Genomic DNA, 7489 nt, shown 5'->3' on the forward strand with positions numbered 1-7489 from the left:
GTTTTAATGGTAGATGTTAAAGTGTTCAGTTAATGTAGCCATTCTAGATCTGAATCCATGCAAGGCCTCATTCACTTGGTACAATGTTACACCAATTCATGGTCTAATAATTTACTGGGAGCTGGCTAAAGTCAATTATAAGACACAAGCGTGCCTCTAGTAATTGAGTAGATGTCAGTGGAAGAATATTTAATTACCAGCATTCACCAACTCAGCTATTTTTTTCCCCAAATTATTTATTTTTGGTTAACATTTTGCATTCCTTTTCCATCATTCATGAGTCCCAGTTTAGTGAATTCATCCAAAAGTCTTTTGCTTAGTTTTAGAATATTTTTGAACAAAGCAAGTATTGTTAGTATAACTTTTATTCTTATAACCTAACTTTTTTTTTTAACAATTCTTCAATTTAAAATGCAAGAAAGTGAGTTATTGGTGTAGATGTTCCATACATTTAGCTTGTTTCACTACTGACATTGGAACAATTCATGTCAGGGGTTTACTGACGTGGCTCAATATGCAGAGATTAGCAAGCCCTTGCAGTGGTGCCACTTACTGGAAGACTTGGTTATGTGACTGGGCAACCACAATGTTGAATGGCCGCTCAGGGGCTTTCTGTTTAAAATAACTGCTCAAACAAAGTCCAAAAATAGTAGACCTCATACAATAGATTTGTACAGGGGGCATAGTTTCATAGTTGGTGATAAAGGCTGGAGTTTTGAATACAATATAAACAAACTTGTAGCATAGACTGTGATAAAATGCACAGGGATGTCTGAGTGATGTTCTAGTGCACCAAGAGGCTTTATGTAGGAGAGAGAGTGTTGAACATGCCAGCTCCTTTACCAGTCCGCATCACCAGCATCTTCAAAATACACCCCTTGTCCACTGCCTTATTTGGGGATAAAAGCAAGGTGAGTGTGTTATTGCCGTGTGTCTAGATGGAATCGCTAGTACAAACCTTGATGTGGATGCTTTGGAATAGCTACTGCCACTTGAATTGTTGTAAATACAGCTGTGCACTTGGACAGTGGCATGGAGAGAGAGACCGACAAGGACAGTCTACCTCTCCAGATCTGGTATGTAACACTGGTAGGGCATTGAAGATGGTGGAAAGGTGGTTGAAGCACTAGTAGGGCATCTTCCATCCTTAGACCAGTATGTTTTGTCTGACCAAAGCAATAAGAGTATACTGCATTTATTAAGTCTTGATACATTTTTCTTTATTCCCGTGTAATTTCATAGTAACACCACATACAACTTGCACATGTCATTGGCTAATCAAGATGTTCTTTTATTTCACACTAAAGGCATATAAGCAAAACATAATCTGTATCCACTTATCCTCAGTTAGCAACAATGTGCCCTACAATTATTTTTGTTTTCCTCCCTGTGAAATGCACTTGCTTTGAGACTATTTTTTTTCAATGTTAACCAATCTGTCATTCATGATTGTCAGTGAAACTCTGACCATGTGAATGAGGCCTAAGTCACACTCCAGTGATGCGCATGGGCTTCTAAACATTGGTAATGTCTCCTTCAAACTCGTACATCAGCAGTTGACTTACAGCACTGCATTGCTCTTCATTTAGTAATTTGGGCTTTGTGAAACTGGTCTCCAACTCAAAACGAACATTCGTTAATCACATTTGGCTAACCCCCCCCACCCCACCCCCCCTCTTTCTGTATACTGTGCTGGCTAGATGGGTCAACGATAGTGTGCAGTGATATAGACATTCCTTTGTATAGAAAATATGAAAAATCAGTGCTTCTCAATTTTATATTTAACAAAAGGGCTGCTTTTTCCTGTGAATAGTAAATGCCATAGTTTACTGCCTGTTTCATGTTACTGTTGAAATGTTTTAGGGCTGGTTTATTTACCAATTCTATATTTACAGTAATAATGTTATAAGAAAACAGACCCTATGTATAGAGAGGTTTTACTTATTAGAAATGTAACAAAAAACCATCATTCTTCAGAGTCGAGTGTAGCCAAATCTGCATTTCACATTGTATCAGGTTTAAATGTAAATGGGTTTATCTATCGTATGCAGTTGGCCACAGGATTTGGGACTGGTCTATACAAGCTGTATATTGTTCTAGCAGACGTCCATCCGCATGTAGGGTTTAAAATGACTCTTCCCGTCGGTGGTCAAAGACAGATGGGAATAACCCCTCTAGATCTGTACATGTGTTTGTAATTTTTCTTTTTGTTCTTAAAGGGGAAATAGTCAAATTTTTCAAATAAGAATATTTTTTAAATAATTTAAAAGTAGCTACTTTTTTCATTATATCTGGTAAATACAATTATATCAACCGTACAACTGCCTTCCTAAACTATATACAAGTCTATTGAGTTACACGGTGAAAGATTTTTTTTTTCTTTTCCTGAAACTAGTTTGGAAATTCTCCCTCTGGTCTATAGTCATAGCTTGGCTATCTGAGCCTGAATTTTGCAATGTGCTTTTTGATTCACTTATACCTCAGTGTTGATGAAAATCCCTGGAGACATTACAGTTGTAGTGAGGTAGCTTTTCCCATGATCCTCTTGTTCTTTTGTTTCTTTGGAATTGCTGAAGCTGCTTGGCTCATTTTGACTTTGACTGGTCACTCAATTGCAAGGTTCCACCACACTGAGCTATCTAGGCAGAGCTTATATATAGATACTAGCCCAAAGCTGCGATTCACTCATGTGTCTCCTCAGATGAATAGGGCAATAAGGTAATTTTAAATGTTCATTGGCATTTCTTATTACGCTTTGCCTTCGGACTGATTACAGGGGCACTCCATGCACTGTTGTGGCAATGGTGATAGATGTCGGTGGGTGACTTTCCAATTTACTTTACAGTTTCACAAATTGAAGCCTCTCCCAGCACCCATAGCCCAGATTTCTTCAGCCACACTGATAATGTAGAAGGTGAAACCATTCTTCTACATGGTGATGTGTGATCCCATCTAACCTGGATGGCAGTGGTGTGCCGAAAGCACTGAGGACGTGTTGGGGACAGCAATTGACTAATAGAATCATAACCCCCACAATGAACTGTAATATTTATTGTACTTAAAGTGCCGCCTTACTATCAGGGGGATTTTGTTTTAACATTGGTGCTTCCTTGGGCTGTATATAATGCATGCAATGTAGAAAATACCCAAGGGGCATTATATGAAAATGACAAATAGCTACTTTTATAAAGTTACAAAAATATTCTTACCTAACGGATGACTGTCACTGCTTGAAATCAGAAACTGCCTCTTTTTAGTTACTTGATGCCCAGTCTCACTGCTGTTTAGCAGAATCTCCTATTTTTGCAACTTGCAAAGGCTGAGAAGCTGCAGTTTAATGTATACTGTATGAGAAAAATCATCGGAAAATTGCTTTGTATGTGTGTACAATATACACCTTTTCTGTTCTGTTAATACAAGGTTGCACTTGGACTTCAATTTCCACTGGCTATCTTTTTATTAAAACGTGTGGGAAACCAAGCTATCAAATCCGTTTATTTAATCATTTCAGTGCCATGCTTTAAATAAAATGAGAGAACTTAAAAAAAAAAAAAAAAAACAACCAGTCCTTTTAAATCCCGGCATTTTTGCATTGTGTGACAACTAAACTCTGGTGCTATTTGTAGGACTGAAGACTGCTGTTACAGGGTTTAATTAAACGATTCATGATGTTGAGCTTATATTTTGTTTATTGTGCCTGTAAATTATGTTTCTAATTATAATCACTCAATGTCATATATTCTTTTGTCTCTTTCGATTTTATTTTTATAGGGTGTGTGTTTTAAACAACATATACCCAATCTGCTTACTGCTTGTATGGTATTGATATTATACTGAAGACAACATTGTTACAATTAGGCTTTATTTTATTTCCAGAAGAGAAATCTAACTGGCTAGATTTGTGACATGTTAACGTTTGGCCCTGATTTTTGTAATCGTGGTAGTAAGTATTTGAATGCGTCATGCCATGATCTACGTACATTTTTCTCAAACTTTTACAGAGAAGTACCTCTGCAGGTCTAAAAAGAAAGTGTCTGAAGTGATTTAAATTCCAAATAAAATGTGTAGACACTGATATTTAAGTCAATCCCATATTGGAGAACAGGTCTGATTAGAGATAGTAAAGAATGTCTTTTTTAAAAAATGACATTTGAATATTGTGTATGTAAGGAGGTGTGTATGAACTATTAATTTTGAAGTATAATAGTCACAAAATGGAAATATAATACACACAGAATAGTTAAACATAGAGAACACTGACACACAGTTACCTAAAGATATGAATTGCATAAAAGACATAAATGACTTGGCGCAAACCTGTTTTTTCTTGTTTTCTACCTATTGTTTTCCCTTGGATTGTTAGGGTATCCAATTAACAGAATCTGCTGCCATTTGAGTGAGCGCTGTATCTCCCCCTCTCTTTGTTACATAAAGAGTACACACTGGGGCAGGAGTGGTGTCATAACCCGGCTCCCGCTATCACCACAGGGCACACGAGGGAGCAGTGCTAGACGATCATTAAGAGAACAACTTTCTCTCCATCTCCACACTCCTCCAGCCTGCCGCTTCCTGGGGGTACCAATGTGACCAGCCATCCATCTCTTGGCATAGCCTCTTCCTTTGGTGCACTTGTTCCCAGTGTATTTCTACCACTGGTTGAGAAACTAGTTCTACATAAATTGTAATACAGTCCGTAGCTGATTGGTGTGTGAGTAATGCAGATTCATTTTAAATTAGTCGAAAGTCCAAACTTGCCGAGGTCTGATCTTGACTGAGTTAACTTCAAAATTATGGGATGGATCGACATTAGTAGAATTGGCTTTTCAGCAGGATACCCATGTGCAAATTTCCATTTTTGTGTATAGGGATTGGCTTAACCATGTGTTAGTACATACTAAAAGAAAGCAAAACCCAAAAATTCAAGTTTGAAAATTGGAAATGGGTCCAGCATGCATCTCAGATGTTGTGGCCAACGCCTGCTTTGGTTCCAGAGACATCTAAGAGTGGAGCATTCAGTCCATGGACTGCACACTACGTTTGCATGGTCAAGACAACATAGCTGTGGAGTTAACAGCTGAGACTCATGGTACATGCATACGAGTAGGTTATTAAGACGTCTTATTGCCTATCCTTCTATGTTGGCCTTGGCTACCTTTTGACTTTCTTTGGTCAGGGGCAGCATTTGGTTATCTGCATGTCTTGTTTGGATAAGCCCAAAAAGGACTCCATGTGCAAGAGTAAACCAGAAGATGCCCTGAAAATAGTTATATGTATGCACACAGAGGCTTTAATACATATATTTTAAATAAGAGATTTTCTTTAACTTTTTTTTCTGTCTTAATGTCATACATATACTTGTGAAATGGAAAGTAAAAAGCAAATTAGTGGTGGGAGTAAACATGTTAAAATATTGGAGAATCGGTTATGTCTGCCAGTTGCTAAAAGTGATTTTTGCCAAAGTATTTCCAAAGTCCAGCCATCATCTTGGGTCGGAGTACAGGTTTAGTTTTTCTCAGATTGTTTATTCTTTGTTCTATTGTTTTAGTAATATTTGCAAGACATTCTGCCTTGAACTCCTTTTATTGAATTCTGTTTTGGTCTTCGTATGTTGATATTGAACAGGTGTTTTGTTTGTTTTTCTTTGTTCTTTCCTTGTGTATGAATTTGTATAATTTCTAGACGGTGATACCAGTTTTTGAGGAGCAGTGTCTTTTAATATTGTTTTTATAACTCCTAGTCTATGTGCAATGCCTAGGGATTGTATTTTCCCTCAGGTGCTTGATTAAGGGTTCCCTCTTCTAATCTGCAAAATAAATGTCTAATATCACTCATACTATTTTTCCACGTAGATGTAGCATATTTAATAAACACCCTGAGCTGTTTTGATTAAACGCGTTTTTCAACAACACACAACGGCCTAGTTTTTATTATTTTTTTTTTTTAAACGGTAACCAACTATGCACACATTTCAACAATTTGTGGTCGCTTGGGACACCGTCAAAATAAAATAAACTAGTAGAACGTCTGTTTTTATTTGACCTTGTTCCCCATTCTAACTTCTACTCCGTAACCGCTTTACATTCAGCCCAAGATCTGTTTTTGGTTGTAACAAGCTACAGGTTCAATATCCATCACTTATGAACACCGTATAACTGGTCTCTGAGGGGGAAGAAAACATTAAACACACTGTCTGGGATGAACTGATAACCTGCTCAATGACATCTTGTCAGTAGGTGATTATTGTCTGGAACAAAGCTCACTTTTTAGTCTTTTAAATGCCCATGGTACAGGCAGCCACGTGGGTCTTCGGCAATTATAGCTCAGAAGCGAAGGATCATGGGAATTGCAGTTCAAAAACTATCTGCCCCTAACATTGGGTTGATAATGGAAGCGCTGCTTTATTAGGTTTGTATGGTTTTTTTTTTGGTAGGTGTTAACAATAGAAAATAACTTTATCAAATAATTGGCTTGCTTACATCCCTTTAGGTAATTGTTCCGTGTGGTTCTATTCATTTCACCAATAAACAATGCAAAAAGTTCCAGGTTTGCCTTAAATTCCGAATGATACCCTACTTTTCTTTGCATAACTGGATTTCCCCCTTTATGTATGCGCTGTTATAAACCTTAACTCTAAGAGAAGTGCTTTTTTTTTTTTTTTTTTTTACACCAGCTTTGTTAGCCCTTCCAGTGTTGGTGGGTGTTAAGCAGAATATTTCACGAGCGCTGTATTTGCACTCAGATGAAGGGGTTTTAATAACATTCTAGAAATAAACCTTTGTGTTTACAGTGATGTATATTCCTTTTTATAACATGTTTTTATGCTTTGTTTACATCATAGAATTTGCTTTGGCGCTTTGAGTAGCAGTGGAGTGTGAAATGTTTTCTCACTCCCCGTGCTCAGTTTATTTTATTTTCATCCTGTGCTACTGTTGTTAAGTCTCTGTAATGATGGTGCAGGTCATTTACTGTGACGTGTTTACTAAATAAATAATAATTTCCCAGTTTTTCGTTGTCCTGTTTTCAACTTCTTGCAAAAAACACACAACCGATAGACAAACATTAGAATGAAGAACACTGACCTATGTAAATCATGGATGGCGACACTGGCAAGCCTGACTGCAGGTTTAGTCCATAGGAATGATTGTTAATTGCTAGTGCACAGGTAACACTTTTTCAGTTGACTGAATCGGGAATGTAGCGATTGTACGGGTTCGGCGGCAATGGCTGCCATTTATTCTTGCTATAAAAAGTGCATAACCAATAGTGAGCTTACATCTCTATATTCCCACTGCAGACACTGACTAAATGAAAGGAATGTCACTTGGAGTAATACTGTACTTATTACAAAAAATCTTGCAAACATTTTATGCACTGATTAGCAAACCTGTATAGAGCAGGTGAGCTAACGTGTTGTATAGAGCTTCCAGCTGAGCCATCTGTGTCACAGAATATGTCAATTCTCTGGAAATGTAATTATTGAGTAAAACAT

Source organism: Pelobates fuscus, chromosome 13 (genome assembly GCF_036172605.1).
Source record: "Pelobates fuscus isolate aPelFus1 chromosome 13, aPelFus1.pri, whole genome shotgun sequence".
NCBI classification, from domain to species: Eukaryota; Metazoa; Chordata; class Amphibia; order Anura; family Pelobatidae; genus Pelobates; species Pelobates fuscus.